This window comes from Colius striatus, chromosome 4 (genome assembly GCF_028858725.1).
Source record: "Colius striatus isolate bColStr4 chromosome 4, bColStr4.1.hap1, whole genome shotgun sequence".
In the NCBI taxonomy this organism is placed as follows: Eukaryota; Metazoa; Chordata; class Aves; order Coliiformes; family Coliidae; genus Colius; species Colius striatus.
In genome coordinates, this window is record NC_084762.1 from 78,024,870 (window position 1) to 78,044,224 (window position 19,355).

Consider the following 19,355-nt stretch of genomic DNA (forward strand, 5'->3'; position numbering starts at 1 on the left):
CCAGTTGGCACAGCAGGTGCTGCCACCACTTACTTGCTAATGCCAAATTTGGTAACCTTCACATGGGTGTTGATGGTCTCTTTTAAATGCTGGAATTATAAGAATTTGTTATCCTAGGCTTTTTTTTATTTTACAATTTCATGCAATTTACAACATGGCTTGTGTAAGAAAGACCCATATATGCTTATCTCTCGTAAAATCGCCTATAGTTGGTAAGTTCTGAAGAGATTCCTTACAGATGAAGAAAGATGTCAGAATGATAATATAGCTTTTCTTTAAGAGAATAATAATGGAGACTTCAAAAAAATACATGCTTTCTTTACCATTACTTCAACAGACAATGTTTGTTCCCATGATGGACAGTTTTCTGTGCCCCCTAGGTAGTTAAGAGTCCCCAGATGGAAGTGACTCTCCTGAGACTTAGGACATCTTTTGGTCTCTTGATTCATCTAGAGCTGTTCAATAGTGAAGGTTCAAACTGTTCTAGGAAAGTCTCCAAGGGCTACCTACTATTCCTGCAGAGCTCCAGCTATAGACAGAAATACATTAGTCCTCTGTTATCCCAAGTCTGAGGCTGTACTCAGAAAACTATATTGTCTTGTTTCCCCTGCTGTCTATCAGTGGGTGTCAGAAGGTTGGGGCATCCCTTTTTTCTATTGTATCTAGCAACAGGATAAAGGGTAATGGGATGAAGCTGGAATACAGAAAGTTCCATTTAAATATAAGAAAAAACTATTTCACTGTGAGGGTGACAGAGCAGTGGAACAGGCTGCCCAGGGAGGGTGTGGAGTCTCCTTCCTTGGAGGTCTTCAAGACTTGCCTGGACATGTTCCTATGCGACCTGATCTAGGTGAACCTGCTTCTGCAGGGGTATTGGACTAGATGATCTTTAAAGGTCCCTTCCAACCCCGACCATTCTATAATTCTATCTCAAGATCTATAGCTCCAGGTGAAAGAATGACATCATTCTTTTTTTTTCAGCAGTTCCTGCAGTTAAGCACGCTGCATCACTTACAACTTTCTATAAAACGTAGTGCGAAGGCTGCTGTTAGACACAGAATATAGTGTTATCTCATGGCTTGCAAAACACAAAATGAGGAGACAGTGAACATGATTCATTCTCTATTTAATACTATAATCTTCATGACATCACCTTTTGTTTCTTAAAGTATGCAGCAGTTTCCTACATAATCTTGTCTAATAATGTGTCCCACTGTATGTCAGTCTGAGAGGGAAATTGCTTCCTTGCTCTCACTTTATTTGACATTATTGACAAGTAATGTTTCCTTTCCTGATTATACTCACCTACGTGAAACCGAGCTTTTTTTCTGCAGTAGTTTTTGCTGAAGGCTGTGTCAGAGTTCAGATTAAGATAAACTTCCAGTGCTCTGCTCTCATACCTAACAAAATAAATGAAAGTTTTTTTAAACACAATAACCTTGACTGTACTTACTTATGTGATGTCATCAGAGTAGCAAGTAATCATTACGCAGATGTTGCCTGTTTTTTCATGAGAACATACTTAGTATTCATACTGTAGAGATGTTTGGGATTTTTTTTTTGTTTTTTGTTTTTTTGTTTTTTTGTGCAGCAGCAATTCTCTGTGTCTGTAAAATTCAGTAAAATCTCTGACTTCCTGCTAGGATAATATAAAGGCTTTGCAGTACGCTTATAAACATACATCAATCTGGTGGTGTCCTGTTTATTCTTAATGGTCTTTTAAGAAGGCTGGGTATGATAAGGTACAGCTTAAGAACTACATCAGAAACTCTCATTCACAAGTACTTCGGGGTCTTTTAATGTCTAACAATTATCTACAGATCTTAGGTTTCAAACACAGCAGTGTCTGTGAGAGTGTGATCATGTTACTTCTCTTGCCACGTAGATCTTCCAGCCAATTTAGGGATCTGTTCTGCACGCTCTTTGCCTTGGACCTGTTTCAGTCTCATCTGAGTGCTCTGGGAGAGCCAGTATGAGTTTGTATCTTAAGCCTCATTCACAAAACCTAACAGAGCGTGATGGAGGTCTCCTGAGAAATACTGCACAGAAACACTGCTTGGCATCTTCTCCCACACTTGCTAGACTCGGTTTCCAAAGCTGCCGTTTCACGGAGTGGCCTGCACTGACGTAAACGGCCTGAGATATGCTGCCAGGCGCTGAGGTAAACGGCCCCGCCTCGAGGTACGCTTCCCGCCGCTGAGGTGAGGGGCCCGGCGGTGAGGTGAGAAGCGGGCTAAGTCGGAGCGTCTCCCGCTGCCGCGCTGCGTACCGTGGGCCCATTCTCGCTTCCGCGGGAGCAGCCGTGGACGAGCGTAGCGCAGGGCTCCCGCTGTAAAGACGCGGACAGAAACCGGGCGCGGGTAGCGCTGGCAGCCCCGCGGTTGCAGTCCCTCTCCTCGAACACCGGAGGAGAACGCCGGGGCTGTGGGGAGTGAGGCCGCCCCTGCCCCTTTAAGCTCCAGCTGTTCTTCTCTGCGGCGCCTATTTTTAGCTCGTCCTCTTGGTTGCATCCAGCTCTGCCCCCTGCTTATATATGTGCTGCCCCCGCCCGTCCTTCCCCCCCTCCCCCCCGCGGTGGTAGGTTCCGCACGGCGGCGGGGGGACTGAGCATGTCCGGACCCGTTAGGCAGCGGCCGCCGCGCCGGGGCTGCGCTCGCGCGCTGCGCGGGAAGGAGGGCGCGCGGCCGGGGGCCGTGTGAGGGAGGCGCGTGCCGCCGCAGCTCCGCGGCGCCCGCCGCCTGCAAGTAAGTTTGTCCGCGGGCGCGGGGTGTCCACCGCCGTGGCGTCCGGGGGAGGGGGCGGGCAGCGGGCGTCGCGGAGCCGTCTACGCGCGGTAGGGGCGGCCCGGGGCAGCGCTCGGAGTTCGGCGCCCCCCACCCGCCTCCCCTAAGGGCTGGCGTCGGGTGGGACGCGGGCAGCTACCGGCCGCTCAAGCCCGCTGCCCCCCGGGGCCGCCGCAACTTCTCGTCCGCTCGCCACCCGGCCCCGCCACCCCGGGGGGCAGCGGAGGCTCGTCCCGCGGAACTGTTGCCTCAGGCACCGGCCGCGGCCTGCCATCTCGGCTCAGCCCCGGCGGGCCCGCGCTGCGCGGGTTAGCGGCGGGTGAGCGCATCTCTTCAGGCGCGTATGGCGGCTCTGCCGGCGCGGGGACCGGTCCGGTGCGGTCCGAGCGCCGTCCGCGGCTGCGAGCGGCGCGCGCCGGGGTGCGATCCGAAAATACCGAGCAAGTAGCTGCGCAGCCGGTACATCGTCAGAATTAGCAAGGCTGTGGGGTCTGAAGGAGTTTCTGATTTAACAGATGGTACCGTAGAAAAGAAAGTGTTTTCTGAGAGGAAGTGTAATGACATACGTTTTTGCTCCCTCGTGTGACAATTTATTCTGTCTCACGGTTTAGTAGGGTTCTGCGGTATTTTAACTTACCTGTCAGGAGCAAAGGAATATCAGACTCTGTTCTGAGATTCTATTTTTTTTTTTTCTCCGAAAATGGGATTTTAATACTCGTGATAAAACTACTCGTTCTGTTGTTGTCCCTTTCACATATAAAGTCATTTTGTACGCTTTGTGTTACTGATATTGGGGAATGTAAAATTCATCATGTTGAAATTGGCGTGATTTAGTTCATTCTTTTCCTATACTTTCAAATGAGGAAAGGCTTCAAAACTGCTTCTCAGTGCAGAGGAATCTTGCTGTTGTTTGCGAAGTTGTATTAAGACTGCCATTTAATTAAAATGATAAATAGTGGAAGAAGAATTGGAGGAGCTTTCTGTGAAACTGAAAGTCACGAAAATTCTGCAGCTTAGGGTGTCCCTAGTGAAAGCATTGCACTAAGTGAGAACCACTAAGGTGTTCTTGGTAGCTAATCTGTCTAAATTTTCATTAGACCATTCCCATAACTGTTCTCAGTTTAGTGACCTGACTTCTACCACTCTCGCTGGCTTGATTGCATAATGACATAAATTTGGTGAAGTACTCTTAGGTGAAAATTTATATAAGCTTAAATGTCTGCGTGGTAGGGCTCATAGATGTATTTTAAAGTAATTAAAGATCCAGAACTTGCCATCCCTACTGTGTATATTCTTGATTCTCTTAGTGTTATTGTAGTGGCTACAGTAAGACTGCTGTTTGATTGTTTCTGTACCTCTTCAACTCCTTCCGTCTCCCAAATGAAACAACTGCCCTCTCCCAAGACACTCCCTCACCTCTACTCCAAACAGTAGCAATTGATCTATGGGTTTCTGAAAGCCAGTCAGTGTGTGTGACTGGGATATGGTTTGTGTATGAATAAACTGCTGTCCTGTCAATTCCGTTTTTATGAGTGTGCAGTGGAGGGGGGGGGGAGAATTCTTGAGTAGATATTTTTTTCCTGCTGCACAAGACCCTAAGAGAATGCAGCAGGAGAGAAAAGCATGTATTACCTGTGTTGACAGCATAGTGAAAAATATGAAGGGAAATTTGTGTTCATGACAGCCTCTGTTGGTTTTTTTTGTTTTCCCCTGTAATTAGATTTGTGCTGAAATAATACCAGGTATTGAAAAAATAAAATTGTTCAAAATATCAAAAGCCCTCAAAGTCTGAGTGTTAAAAATGCCTTTCCTTATGCTCCTGGAGCAGTAATTTGTTTATTTATTTGTGTTGCATTTTACTGTTACAACATTTTAATACTCATCATAGTTCCAGAACTCAGATACATTCTTTGATAGTCAAACCATGTGCTGATAGAGCATGTGAGCATATAAACATATCTTTAGATTATACACTGTGGTGTAATTTCTGTAGAGTCTCAGCTGATTCTTCTTTTCTTGTCCAGCCTTGAGCCCAGCTACTGGAAATAAGAAAATTATTTGAGTGGCAGTGGAGTTACATATGAAGTATTCAGGAATGTCTAGTTAGCAGCTGTTTGTGCAGTTAATTTTCCCTTCAGGCAGAAAAAAAAGTAACTCTAATCTTTCTCCATCTATATCTTCCCTTGAAGACTTATTTCTCTATTATTTGCTTAATATAAGGATATATCTTCCATGTTTTCCTTTTTTTAATATAAAATGTGTTATTTTGTATTAAAGGAAATCATCCCCTCAGGGCTTTGGGGATAACAGAACTATGGACAGAAGAGTAAAAATACTTTTATTTTTTAATTGAATTGAACACCCACCCACTCAACAAAAAACCAAAAACCTGTTAATGCTACCCTAGGAAATTTTCAGAGGGAAGTGGTTATTCTCTAAGGCTCATAGCTGAAGGCAGTAGTCTAGGATTGTCAGCGTTAGCTATCAGCTTTTAATTCACAACATCTCTTAGCATTTATTTTTGTCAGTGAGCCACTCTAACTTACTACTTCTTCACTCTTTAGTGAGCTGCTGTTGTTTTTTAAGTTACTGTAGTAAAAACATTAAATTAATCATACTACTGAAACCCATATGGAAGGTGACAACTGTACGGAAGCAGAAAGTTACTGCTGACAAGCATGACTGGGTGTCAGGTTAGCACAAGGTTACTACCTGTTCATGAAAGGTTGACTCAGGAGGTATTGATACTTTTGTTTAATAGCACCGTTAAATTTAGGATGTCTTCCTTGTCTACTGCAGCAGGTATTTGTTAAGATAGGATGTCTTTCTTCAGTATGTGAACTGTTGCTGTCAGAGGCAGAAGGAACAGTTTGGAATAGGCAGAGTTGCATGTGTTCTGAAGGTATTTAGTGCCAAGAACAAATGCTTACGTAGTGTACTGCAGCAGTGAGCTTCAAATGACCCTTTTATTCTAGCATCTGCTCCTACAAGTTTTACCGAAGACTAGGCATAGATGTGGAGAAGTTATGTCCTGGATATTTCATGATCTGTTATGGATGTATCATACAGTTTCTAAGACAGAAAGTTATTGGATCTGCAGGTCAAAATCTTTAGGATTGTGCAGAGGCTTCTATCAGAGAGAGAGCTTATCTGTGGCTGCAGCAGATCAATTAGTGAGCTTCTATTGTATGTAAGGTTACTACTGACGTCTCTCAATTATACATTAAAGCAAGTGGTGACCTCCTGCTTTCTTACAGTGCTCTAGCAAAACAGAGATAAAAGTATTACCTATTTTTTTTTATTCTACTTGTAATAAGGTTTGAAGGGTGTGGGGGGGAAATTGAGAGAAAAGAGAGAAATAGGGAGAGAAATACACGAATCTTCCACAGGTGTTATGCTGAGAACTAGTTGGAGTTTCAGATCCTTGACTCTTAAATTCTCAGGAATACACTCGGGTATCTTTGTGTAATTTCTCAGTCATCATATGGTAAAGACATGGTGGTGAGACATAGGAGCAAGAGGAAGAGAGGACAGCTAACTACCCACAAACTGTGTGTGTGTTGTAATGGAGTTCTGAACACAGCTTACATACATGCCATTTGTCATAAAATAAAGGATTGTACCTTCTGAGGCAAGTGTTATCCATGTAACTTAGGGATTGCAACATGGGGAGAAAATGGGATTCTGATTAGCAGGATGAAGTGTGCTATGGTCTAATGTGACAAGTGTATTTGTGTGAATTCCTCCTTGAATAGCTCAAGGCCATGATAGGGATACTCATTGCCTCTTTATTTTCTTTTTGCTAGACCCAGTTGTTTTCAGGCTTGGACTGGTCAAGTATAGGCTGATATATATATATTTCTGGTAAGCTTTTATGACCCGTTTGCTCAATATGATGAGGATCTTGTCCCATTCTGTGCACCAATTAACAAAGGACTTGCTGAGTGACAGATAATCATCATTGGAAGTCCGATGAGCTGATCTGAAAAGGGGAGTTAAAACTTGTGAAGGAGTGAAGGGATTCCTCCAGCACAGCCACAGACATTATAAAGCTAGAGGGACATATGTGATGACTGGTGGAAAACCACTGCACTCTGTTGAGTAAATTCTTGGTTGAATCAGACTTACCACTTAAGAAAAAGTCTTCATTTAATAGTTTGGAGTAAACTCCTTTTAATGCTTATGAATACATCCAGAACCATTGTGAGCTTTCCAGTTATTAATTAGTCTAAGTGTTTGCTATTAATAACTTATCTTTAGCTTGATGTTGTTTTCCATTCAGCTTCAAGCTATCAGGTCTGACAGCTATCAGCCTGTTCAAAGAGCTACATATTGTTCAAAGTTTTTTTTCTGTGAAAATATGTGTAGATCAATGAAGACCTTTTGATAAGACTGAGCTCATCAAGTCTTTTGCTACTTGTGTATTTCTGCTCCTGTTTAATTTTTGAGACTTGTCAGTTATTTTGTTTTCTGTCACTTGGAAGTTAGACCTATTTTGTCCTGGATGCAAGTGCTTTTCCTGAATGCAGTAACTTCACATGCAAGCAAAAATGATTAGGGCAAAAAAAAGTCAGTACCCTAGTAAGAGGGAGAGAGAACATAAAGAACTCTTTAATGGTAAAATAGGCACAAGTTGTTTAATACTTTGCTAGTAGATTTCTCCATCATCAACAGTGGAAGGTGAGTGAAAGAGGACATTCTGTGCAATCATGGGCGTACACTATTTCTTACTGAGCATGTAAAGCAAAACTATAGCAGGTTCATTTTAGGGTACCTCCGGAAGACAACGTATGGCCTTTTGTTAGTAGAAGTACCTTGTTTGTTCAATAGTACTATTTGTACATACTTTCCTTTGGAAGATGTTATCACAGACATCAGAACAGATTACTAGGAACTGTCTTGTCTGTCTTCCATGGATGAACTCACCCATTAAAATGCCAACTTTGGAGTGAAAAAAAAAAGCTATGTGAACACATAGTGTGGCTACTTCCTTGCTATGATTTTTCTTTTTAGACATCATGTATACAATTCCCATTAATTTCACTGTGAACTAGAGTTATGGAAACAGGAGAAGAATCATCGGCCTCCCATGTTCCTTTGTATAAAATATTTTTGGGATGCATAGATGGGTATAATTTATAGATTAAACGTAGTTCGCTTAAGTACTCACATAGATATGAAGTATCCAGAAAACTTTATACAATAGGACGTGGACATAAAGATAACACTTTGATGTTATAGTCAAAAATTTTTGTTCCCCAAAGTATGACACAACCAGATTCCATGGAGATGCCTTCTAAAATAACAGCAAGTATATGATTAGTTGTTCCTTAATCTAACCATAGCTGTACAAAAGCTTGGTAATAAATCATCTTCATATTTCATAAATAATACAGAGGTTACTAAAATGTTAGTATTTATAGTTACTTCAGCGAAATTAGATTAATTTGTCATTTTTATACTTCCTTTGTGACTTTAAGTTATTAATATTGTAATATTTCAGGAATTGATACTTATATTCTGTTATATAAACCTACTCAGTCATCTGAACCTCTGGCACTTAAATTCCAAGTTGTCATATGCATTTTGTTGTGCTAAAATGCCAAGACATTCCTGTTGTTGATATAGACACATTCCATGGTAATTAATGATTATCACGACTTCTGTAGCTTTTGAAAAGAGAAGCTTTTGAAAAGAGAAGCTTCGGCCTTGTCCCGAAGGAGGGGCCCTTTATCACTATGGCTGGAGCAGGCCCTGTCCCGAGGAAGGGACCTTGCAAGTGCAGAAACTGCAACCGCGGTGAAGAATCCACGTCAGAGATATTCACCAAGAACTGTGTCCTGTGGGAGGAAACCTGTATCGGCAGAAGCCGCAGCTGCTGGGAAGAACCCACACCAGAGAAGTTTGTTAAGGACTGTGTTCCGGGGGAGGAACCCCGTGTTGGAGCAGGGGAAGAATGCCAGGAGTCATCCTCATCTGAGAAGACAGAAGCGGCAGAGCACATCTGTGAGAGACTGACCACATCCCCCACTCCCTGCCCCCCTGAGCCGTTGAGGGGGGAGGAGGTAGAGATATCGGGAGCAGTGAGCTGGGCCCGGGAAGAAAGGAGGGATGGGGGAGGGAGATCTTAAAGTGCTGGTTGTAATTTTCTCATCATCCTACTCCCTTTTTGCTTTTATTCTGTTCTGTTTCTTGTAGAATAAACTTTCCTACTTTCCTCTCTAAGTCGAGTACTAGAGTCTGTTTTGCCCAGAACCATAATTGGCAGTGAGCCCTCCCTGCCCTTGTCTCAATCCACAACAATCTTGCTTATCTTTTTACTCCCATTTCACTGGGTCATCCGCCATCTTAACGAGGGTAGGGGTGAATGGGGGCATTGAGTGAGAGACTGTCGTGGTGCTGTTGTGCTAGCTGGGCCAAACCACGACAAACCTTGAGCCCACTTTATCCTCAGACTGTACCTGAAGTGCTGAGTATAAAGCAGTATCAATATTGTTAGTCCCTGTGTCTGGGGGGCCCAGAGGACACAACTTTCAGCTGTTAGTACTTACGTCTAAGAAGTTAATATCAATCAGGAGATATCCAGCATTTTCTGTATTCTGCAGTTCTTGTCTCTGGCAAGAACTCTTGTCTCTGATTGAAAAAAAAGTGAAAGTTTGGGTGTATTGTTTGTGCTTTTAATGTTTTTAAAGCATTGAGGCACTGGGATACGCCTGGAGTTCAGGTAACCTTACAAGCAAGTATGCAGACTAAAATGCTGAAGCGGAAAGAGTTGTCCTTGAGGCTGGGGATGCTGCAAGAGAAGGTCTCATCTTTGAGTCAGATTAGGAGTTGGATGAGCTACCTGGCCAAAACCTTAGTATTGGTTGGATGAAGTTGTTGGAGGGTGGGATGGTGACGAGGTGGGGCTGGAGGAAGGTAAGAATGGCACTGTGCACTTGGAGAGATGTGCAAATAGTGAAGTGCACATTTTGTGAGGGCTTTATGGGGTGCAGATAGAATCTAAAGTTTCCAGTTCTTTCTGTCTGGTTGCGATTCAGGCATGCCCAGTGCTAAGGGTATTTTGTCTCATTATTCTATTTCCTCACAACCCCTTGCCTCTTCCTCTTATTTATTATTGTAAATTTTTATTTCTGACCCTTATGGGACTGAAGCTGCCTGGATATCCAAAGTAAATCAGGATTTTTCTGTTTAACTTAAGTCTCCATACTTCAAGTCTGTATCTGTAGAATGAAGATAATACTAGCAGCACAACACAGCATGATATGAGAAGATGAGTTTTCTAATGTTGATATAGTGATAGTGTGACCGTGGGATAAGAGATCTGTGTAACTGTCCTCATAATCAGTTGTCATGGTTTAGCAAGGAGCAACTTTTGCTTGGTAATGGGTAGCAGGTTGCAGTGAAGACCCAGTAAAGAGTTTGCGGACTCTCCCCCGGCTCCTGGGTTCACACCCACCTCCGGCCCGGCTGGGCCAATCTGGCGCCTCTGCGATCACTATTTAGGGACAGGAATTTGAAGTGCTGGTGGGAGTTGTAAGAGTGATACAAGATGGAGGTGACCACGCAGACCCCACAGTCAGAGAAGGAGGAAGGGAAGAGGATCGCCAGACCAGAGACCCCTCTGCAACCTGTGGAGGGCAATGACAGGACTGAGAGCCAACAGCAGCTCTGTATGAGTGTACCCAGACAGGCGAGAGACTGTGTGGGGAGACCGGCCGTGGTGCAGGCCATGCTGGAGAGTCTGTGCATCGCAGAGCAGACCCACACAAGAGGCAGAAAGGAGCTGCAGCTTTTGGGATAAGAGCAGCCTGTGCAGGGCTGCATTTCTGTGAGGTACTGCGTGGACTTGCAGGGAAGACGGGTGTGGAGCCCACCTGCCCTGAGGAAAGGCAAAGGGCAGAAGCCATCAGGAATAGACTGACTGAAACCCCCATTCCCTGCCCCCCTGAGCCGTTCAGGGCGGAGGAGGTAAAAACACCAGGATCTCTGAGGCTGGGGAGAGGTGGGGGGAAGGTGTTCTTAAAGGGCTGGTTGGATTCTTCATCATTGTACCACTCTGTTGTTTTATGTTGGTTATGTTTTGGGATTTTTTGGTTATTCTGTAGTTGGTGTTGCATTAAATTATTTTCTGTTTTCTTCCCCAAGCTGACTAGCCTGGTCTATTTTATCCTGGACCTTAAGTGGCAATTAAGTTCTCCCTGCCCTTTGGCAATCCTCAGGTCTTTGGTACTTGAGGCTAATCGTAGTTTTTTGTTCCCTGGTGGACCTAAACCATGACATCAGTGTAACATATAAATAGTGGAGAGAGGTAAATACAGACAGGAGCAAGCGAGATAGAATTAAGATGTAAGTGGTCTTGATTTTGGTGTGATACTTCTCATTCTGCTTCCTTGTAATATCCAGTCATGTTGTAAATCAGTTTTATTTTTAGTTTTCCAAATTGTAAACTAGCAAATCATTAGATAACAGGAGGAACTGGCTCTAAATAGCTTCCTATAACCAACATAATATCTCTTATTTCCAAAGGTCTGTAAGTATTTTCAGGATGAATTAGTTCACATTTACCAAAATAAGCCAGATTTATATCTGTGTGAGGGCAAAAGCATTCACCAGTGTGCTTTAATGCATATGAGTTAATTCACATAATGTAAGTGCATGATTATTAGCAGGATTTTAAAGAGTAGTCTGGAAAAAAAAATGAAGATAATGGCTTTTCCCCATTAATGGGTAAATTAATATAAATGGTTCCAATCTGCAGAAATACCAACTAAGATGGTGTCAAGCAGTGAAGTTGGTATAAGGAGCTTGTAGTTTTCCAGTTGCTTGTACTTGACATTTTATACCACAGTGGTTACACTGTGGCACCACGCAAATTTCAGTGCATCAAGCATTCAGTTTCCATGCTGGGATTAAGTTACTCAAGTTTGTTTGGAGTTCCGGACCATTGCAATTTTAAACCACTGGCGGTTTTTTATGTGTCTTTGTTTAGGAAGATTCCTTATTCCATTTAATAAAAATTGAATTGTGATAAATTAATGATTATGACCATCTCTGATCTACAGCACATCTGAAACCTGCAAATTTGTTTATGCTAAAGATACATGCAATGAATTATCTTGAATGACAATTTTATTACATCTTCTAGTCTGTTCTTGGTGCATTGTTAATCATATCTCTCTAGCAAGTAAGGAAAGATACAATGACAGTATTTCTCTGAAGAAACCAAACTTAATATCCACTTTTCTCACTCTTGGGTGAGAATATCAGTATTACTCCTGAAGGATTTAAAATTATAACCCTCTAAGATGCTTTTTTTGGAACACATAGCTGTTAAGCTGTGCAAGAGTACTTAGAAGGGAACAGAAGAAGATCTTCATTTGGCTGGTGGATCATCATAGCTAATATAAGAATGCATTGATCATTCCTCCTCATATGACATTTGGACAAAGTCCTGTTCTTTTTTGAACTGAAATATTTTGTTACTTTGTTTTGACATTGTCTTAACTAGGGTCTTGATGATGAAGATGGGATTCTCTTTTAGATCCATAACATAACATCAATTTACATGAATAAAAAGTTTTACTCTGGGCAAAGTGGCATTTGTATTTGTACAATGCAGAATAGGCTCATGTATTTTTATGAGTGCGTGACTCCTAATTATGAATCCCAACAATGGATCTGAAGTGCAATGTGGCTCAAAATTTCTTACTTCCCCCCAGCTAAATCATCTGCCTCTGCATACTTCGCTTTTCTTGAATCTTTAGTCATTAGGGGTACAGTTTTATTATTGCTAATACGTCACACTAATTTTTACACTTCCTTTAAAAATATTGAAACAAAAAAACAGTTTATGTGAGACCACTAGGTTCTCCTTTAAATATTGTTGTAATCTGTGAGGCCAGTCACAAAAGGCGTGATGTGAGTACGATTGGCTACAGTTAAGGTACAAGAACAACATTTAATTCCAAGTTTTAAGATATTAACTTGGAAGAGGAGATTAGAGAGACTGTGGATTAATCTGTTGGATTACTACTCCATTGTACTACTCCATTGAAATTCATGCCTAACCTTGTACTTTTTTCCTCCTTACTGAATGTTTGGAAGTTCAAGTTCTGATGCTTTCCTGCTAACAGATAATAGTGTTTTTGAAGATTTTAATATGAATTTATGACTTAAACCCACTAAAACTGTACAGAACAAAAATACATCCTCATGGAAACAAATAAATTTAACGATTCCTTTAAACAGCTACTTCAGCAAGATCTGGAGTCTAGAACAGAGTCATGGGAGGCAGACTTTGACTGACTGCTTGTATTTTAACATACAGAAGATGTGAGATAACATTCCCTTAATCAGCTCTACAATAGATGGTAAATGTAGGTTCATCCCCTGTGTTAGTGAAGGGTCATATAGTGTATTTCAAACAGTTTTGAGCCATTTGTGGAGAACATTCTTACCTTCTGTTTGTCAATAGGGAAGAAAATATTACATGTTTATATTTAATAAAATTAAGTCCATGTGTACTTTTTGTCTTCTACCTTCTGGCTGATTGAGGACGTGGAACTAAGCTTCTGTGTACTGGGCTTGTATACTACAGACACACATAAGATATTTTTCTGGTACAGCAGCACTGATTTTCTGTTATTTTTCACACATGGCTGGTATCGAAATGCTGTTCAAGACAATGAACAGAATGAGTGCAAAGGTATTGTGTGTGGAGCAGAGGACAGCGGAAGAGAGAACTGACTATAATGCTAATCCTTGAGTACTTTCATTGCACAGTAGATAGGAACAAATGTCTCAGGTTTGTTCTTTATGGGGTGTCAAGCCAGATGTGGGAAGAAAAATAATATGCATAAACTAAGATCTTAACAGCATTTAGTGTTACTCCTTTGTTTTGCAAATTTCAAGTAGCTCTACTGTGCTTGCCAGTAAAATAAACAGATTACAGGAATTGAGCAAAAAAACCTTTAATTCTCTTCCAATTTAATTTCTGCTAAAATCCTGTTTATGTTTGGAAAGGAATGACCTTATCATAGAATCACAGAATGGTAGGAGTTGTAAGGGACCTTTAGAGATCATCTAGTCCAACCCACCTGCACAAGCAGGTTCACCTAGATCAGGTCGCATAGGAAGATGTCCAGGCGGGTCTTGAAGACCTCCAAGGAAGGAGCCTCCACAACCCCTCTGGGCAGGCTGTGCCACTGCTCCCTCACCCTCACAGTGAAATAGTTTTTTCTTATATTTAAGTGGAACTTTTTGTCTTCCAGCTTCATCCCATTACCCCTTGTCCTGTTGCCAGCTACAACAGAATACAGGGATGTCCCAACCTCGTGACACCCACCCTTTAGATATTTATAAATGTTAATAAGATCTCCCCTCAGTCTCTTCTTCTCCAGACTAAACAGCCCCAGTTCCCGCAGCCTTTCCTCATATGAAAGATGTTCCAGTCCACTGATCATCTTGGTGGCCCAGCACTGGACTCTCTGCAGAAGTTCTCTGTCCCTTTTGGGCTGGAGAGCCCAGGACTGGACACAGGACTCCAGATGAGGCCTCACCAGGGCAGAGTAGAGGGGGAGAAGAACCTCCTTTGACCTGCTGGCCACACTCTTCTTGATGCATCCCAGGATGCCATTGGCCTTCTTGGCCACCAGGGCACATTGTTGGCTCATGCATTGTTTATCATCAACTAGGACTCCCAGGTCTCTCTGCAGAGCTGCTCTCCAGCCTGTCCTGGTGCATGGGGTTGTTCCTTCCCAGATGCAGGACTCTGCACATGTCCTTGTTGAAGGTTCCTCTCTGCCCAACTCTCAAGCCTATCAAGATCCTTCTGGATGGCAGCACAGCTTTCTGGTGAATCAGTCAGTCTTCTATTTTATATCAGCTCACATACTGGATGACCTGAATAAAAATAATGAGTCGAAAGTAGATTTTTTTGTTGTTGTGTTGCTCATTGTCTTTTTAAGGTGTTAATTTTTTCACTTATATTTGTTATATAAAGGATAAATTTAGTATTGTGGAGACAATAATAGCATTTCCAGTTCCCTAGTCATTATTCTTACTTAATGCTATCAGTAGTCATTTTTATAGGTACTCTGCATATTGGATCAGCATGGGCCAGATTTGCCTTTGACTCAGAAGCTGTTAGGTTGGTGCAGGCAACTGCATCTCTTAGGAGACTGTACTGGTAGTAGTAAGTTTTCTGTATGAATGGAGAATTTTAAAGTCTGCAGCAATGTTATATAATAAATAGCCCACGACACGTTGAACCTTATTTCAATTGTATGATGACAGTGTTCTTCTGTCAGAGGGCTCTGTTGTTCTCAAGTATCTCCATACATGTTTGAAATTGCAGTGTGCTGAAGGTAATTTGTGCCCTTATATATTCTACTGGGATAACAGTGAAGTTGTCATTTTGCTAAGAATATACTCTGTCACTCTTGCATCTCTCACTCCCTGAATCGTTTTGCAAGTGCCCTCAGTTGAATATTGCTGTAAAAAATGCCTAATGCAGACAGTGTGAGATTATGTAGAAACTACTTTCGATGGTCTTGATGTAATATAAAACAGAAGGAAACTGTTTCTGCACAAATATAGAAAGCTTGGATTAATCATCAGATGATGGTGAAAAACTAGTGCATGCGTCCTGCAAGACAGAAAACCAAGTGACTTTAACTGTAGTTCCACAAAGCAGTCTGGATTTTTAAACATTATAGGCATAGGGTTAATTGTTGCACTGTATCAATTTTAGCTGAATTAAGAGAAAGGAAGCAGTGTGGTTTTACATTAATGGATTGCACAAAGCTGAACTGTTAAAACAGAGTTGTCTTAGGCATTTGAGAAGCACAGGAGAGTGTCTGAATTGTCTGTTTCCTGTGTGCTGCCTGTAGCTTTTGGGGTGATGATATTCTCCTGTTCTGTGTGGAGATAACAACTAAGAAGGGTAATAAGATAAGCCCCTTCTGGCTAAAAAAAGCTTAGTAGTGGTGCTAAGCTTGAGGATGAAGCACACGTAGGCTCTCCTTCAGACTTCCACCTGAAACTGCAAGAGTAGGTAAAAACTCTTTTCCTCCTCAGCTAATGAGATCTAAGGGGGTTCCCAAATTGGTTGTGTCCTGATTTAACTTGCAGAGAATAGCCCTCTGAGGCAGGCAGGTTTCTGGCATTCTTTCAGTGATGTGTCAAACAGTTTTGTACTGAAGTGAAAGAAAAAGATTCTCTCTCCTAGTTTGGAATGAATAATTAAGTATTTTTAAGCTATTATTTAAGTGGAAATGGACAAGAGAGAAAGCAGTAATGTGTTGATTCAATCCTGTTTTCTATTCTACTCTTGCAATACTAGAAAACAGACTTCTAAGCAGTAGACTGAATGTCCAGTGTCATTTTAGTAGCACTTGAGCAAGCAGCACTGTTATTGATATTATTCTATAAGGAGTTGAATTTAATAATAATAATGACTTGCAAAAAAAATGAAGTTAGAGGCAACTAAGTACATGTTTCTTAGGAAAAATGAGGGAGAAATGTTAACCCAATTCCAAGTTTAAATTAGAAAAAGATTAACTGTATAATTGACTTCATTAACAAAGGCACAATTAGGTCCAATTTTGTTCTCTGTGTTGTAGATGAAATGTCCCATGTGACGATTTATAAACTTTAAAAGTGCAAATGGAGACTCAAATACAGGCACCATATGTTTCACTGCTTCTTTCCTGTTGATTTTTAGGGTATTACCAACACTCACAAATAGGCCATCCCAGATTCATCTTAAAACTGAAGTACTTGCCATTTTCATGATGTTTTCATCATGTTTTCCCATGAGGTTTCTCTCTCTGAGATCTGTCTTTTCAATTACCATGTGCACTTCAATTACCATTCAGCACTTCTTGCACTTTAATTTTATAATGCAAATGCCTCTGAATCCATCCAAGATTATTTTTTTTGCTGTGCTGTTTTGAGTCCCAAGTAGTTTTAAGGGTTGTTTTCAAAAAGCATGATTGGTAAACAATAGTGAGGTTCAGAAAACAATAGTAAGAATTCATACTTTCGAGCTTTTCTGAAAAATAAAAAAAATTAGACTAATTTTTTAATTTTTGGTGGAATTAAAGCTGCACTGAATAGCAACTACAGCTTTAAGAAAATTTAAGTATTATGGCATAAATTATCTTCAAAATAAGAAAACTCTAGTAGCATCCATATTGATAAAAGCAAAACATAATGGCTTAAGAGTATCTGCAGTGCTTCTAGTTCCTGTCTCAGGCTTAAAATTTGTAGTTATTCAGAAAACAAACAAAATCACAATAAAAGATTTATTATTTTGGCTACTGTCTTACAGTGCTAAGGCCATAGCAGTGTAAGGTGTCTGTGCTAGTACTTTTTGCAGTTACAGATCTTGGAAGTGAAGCTGTTCGTGTGTGTAATACAATACATTCAGTCATTGTTACATTTGATTTTCTACAATGCTTATTGTTATGTGCTTGACCACAGAATTGGTATATGTTAGAAATATGCTAACAAGCTGAGTATTTCTCCAGTGAGACATTTTACGTTGATCCTTTTTGATGTAGCCTGCTTATGAATGTCTTCAGTTGTATTCTTAAATTTCCTGAGTTCCTAAATGTGAATCTTATGCCTCCCTTTTGAAAGTGCTATAGTTCTTACTCAATTGCTCACTTGTCATTATGGTTCTTGTTTTTTTTCTGCAATAGCTCATTTGACAAAGTAAACCCACATGCTATTTCATTACAGGTGGTGAATTTTAATTGGCTTTTTAGTTCAATTTCTTCTTGAAAGTGACTTTATGACATCAGTTTTACAAGTCAACAAGTGACCTGTGAAATTGCTCTGCTTTTTTTTCTTTGAGTGAAACAAATTTCTATGTACAGGATAAATGCTGAACTGAATTTATAGGCTTTTGATAGGAAGCTTGGTAGCTTTTTTAATCCAAGTCCGACCTTTTGATAGGACATTTCCTTAGGACTTCTGTAGCCTGTTTTTCAGTGAATGGGCTGATGTTAGTATCTGGCGTTATTTGTCATATCACATCCTTCCAGGTGCTTACGATGAAGAAAGTTTTAGAAGGAGCAAATATTTAGGGTGGTTAGTACATGTTCCATTCATCTCTATGCTTTTTCTTCTGCTCCGATTTGAGTGGGTATAGTTTTGGCTGCAAGTTATCATGCTACTTATTATTCATTAAGTTGAAAACTCCATCTGGAGAAAGTATTAATCCAAAATGTTAATATGGTGCAGGTTGTTTTGAAGTTATTTGTTTTGGAGTGGGCCTGATCTGACCAGTAGTATGTTAAATAAAGAGTGACTTCTTTGAAAGTTTTTTGTAGCATATTTAGATATGGACATATACTTTCAGTGTTTCATAATCTTATTTGATATATGCTGTCTTGAGCATGTCTGTGACTTTTAGTCCCTCTCAAACATGTTTATCTTCAGTAGATGGATCTATTTTTATCTTTTTTTCTTTCCTAAGGTTTAATGAAAAAAAAAGGCTTTGACCTAGATTTCTTGCAAATTTTTAGATACTATTGAATATGCTGCTTGCAAATGATAGTTTAATGTGAATTAGATTTCAGTTTTATTTTTTAAAATTACAATGGAACTGTCAAATAAAATACTGTATTGCTCTTCATACGCAATTTGAAGATAGGTAACTTAGCCTTTTGTGAGCAATTGTTTTCAATATTTAAAATTCCTGTCATATAATAGAGGATCCATGTGCAGCATTCTTGGAGGGAATAGTTTCATCTGCTTTTTCTAGATTAGACTTGGGACCTTGTTTCTAATTAACAAAAAAAAAAGCCCAGCAGCGTAATTTCATAGGAGGAAGAAAATGATGGAAACATGCATCGAGATAAGGCAAAAAGAAGTTTCTCAGCAGCATCCTAGAGATAGTTTCATGAGTTGCAGAGTTGCAATTTTTCAATTTAGATTTTGTTTTTAAACTGTTTAGAAAAAAAGAAAAGACTTTTTTTGCAGAAAGAATGATTTCTTTTGCCTAGCCTTTTGCTGCATCTGGCTGCTGCAAAATACATAGGAGGAGGTCACAGGTATATAGAAGTGAGTAAAAGTATAGTGATTACAAAGATAACTCTAACCACAGACACAATCTGATGCTCCGTAGACTCTGTGAGTGATTTACCCTCTTTGCTCCCAGTTTCATGAGAGATGATCCAATGTGCTTCTGCTGTGCAATCTGTCTTTTTTTCCAGAGGTTGTCCACCCCCCACCTCCCTTAGGGAGATTACAGTTTCTAGCAGGGATGCTGGCTAGCAGGGGCCTCTGGAAGGAGGTGTGGAGCCAGAGCTGTCTTTTGCCACCATAGCTGCAGATTGCATACAGGTACCATGCCTGCCAGCTGGGCTGTTTTGTTCTCTTGTAGCTCATCTTTCTAAATATGCCTAAAGCCAAGATTTATATGTACTGATGTTTTGTTTTGTTTTTTTTTCCCTTCCTGCTCCTTGCCCCTTTGGGACAAGGTAGGGAATGTGTGTGTGTGTGTGTGTGTTCATAAAACAGTATAACTCGAACAATGCTGGTTTGCATTCTCTAACCCAG

The 19,355-nt window shown here is 40.9% G+C and overlaps 1 protein-coding gene across 3 annotated transcripts in view; it reads left to right on the forward strand.

Annotated features, from left to right (window-relative positions):
• Positions 1-2,667: 2,667 nt before the first annotated feature.
• OXR1 (oxidation resistance 1) overlaps positions 2,668-19,355 on the forward strand; it is a 264,521-nt gene continuing 247,833 nt past the window's right edge. For all 3 annotated transcript variants that reach the window (XM_061995217.1, XM_061995219.1, XM_061995220.1), the window contains exon 1: positions 2,668-2,744. The gene's annotated coding sequence lies outside the window, so the exon portion shown is untranslated. The remainder of the gene's footprint in view (positions 2,745-19,355) is intronic.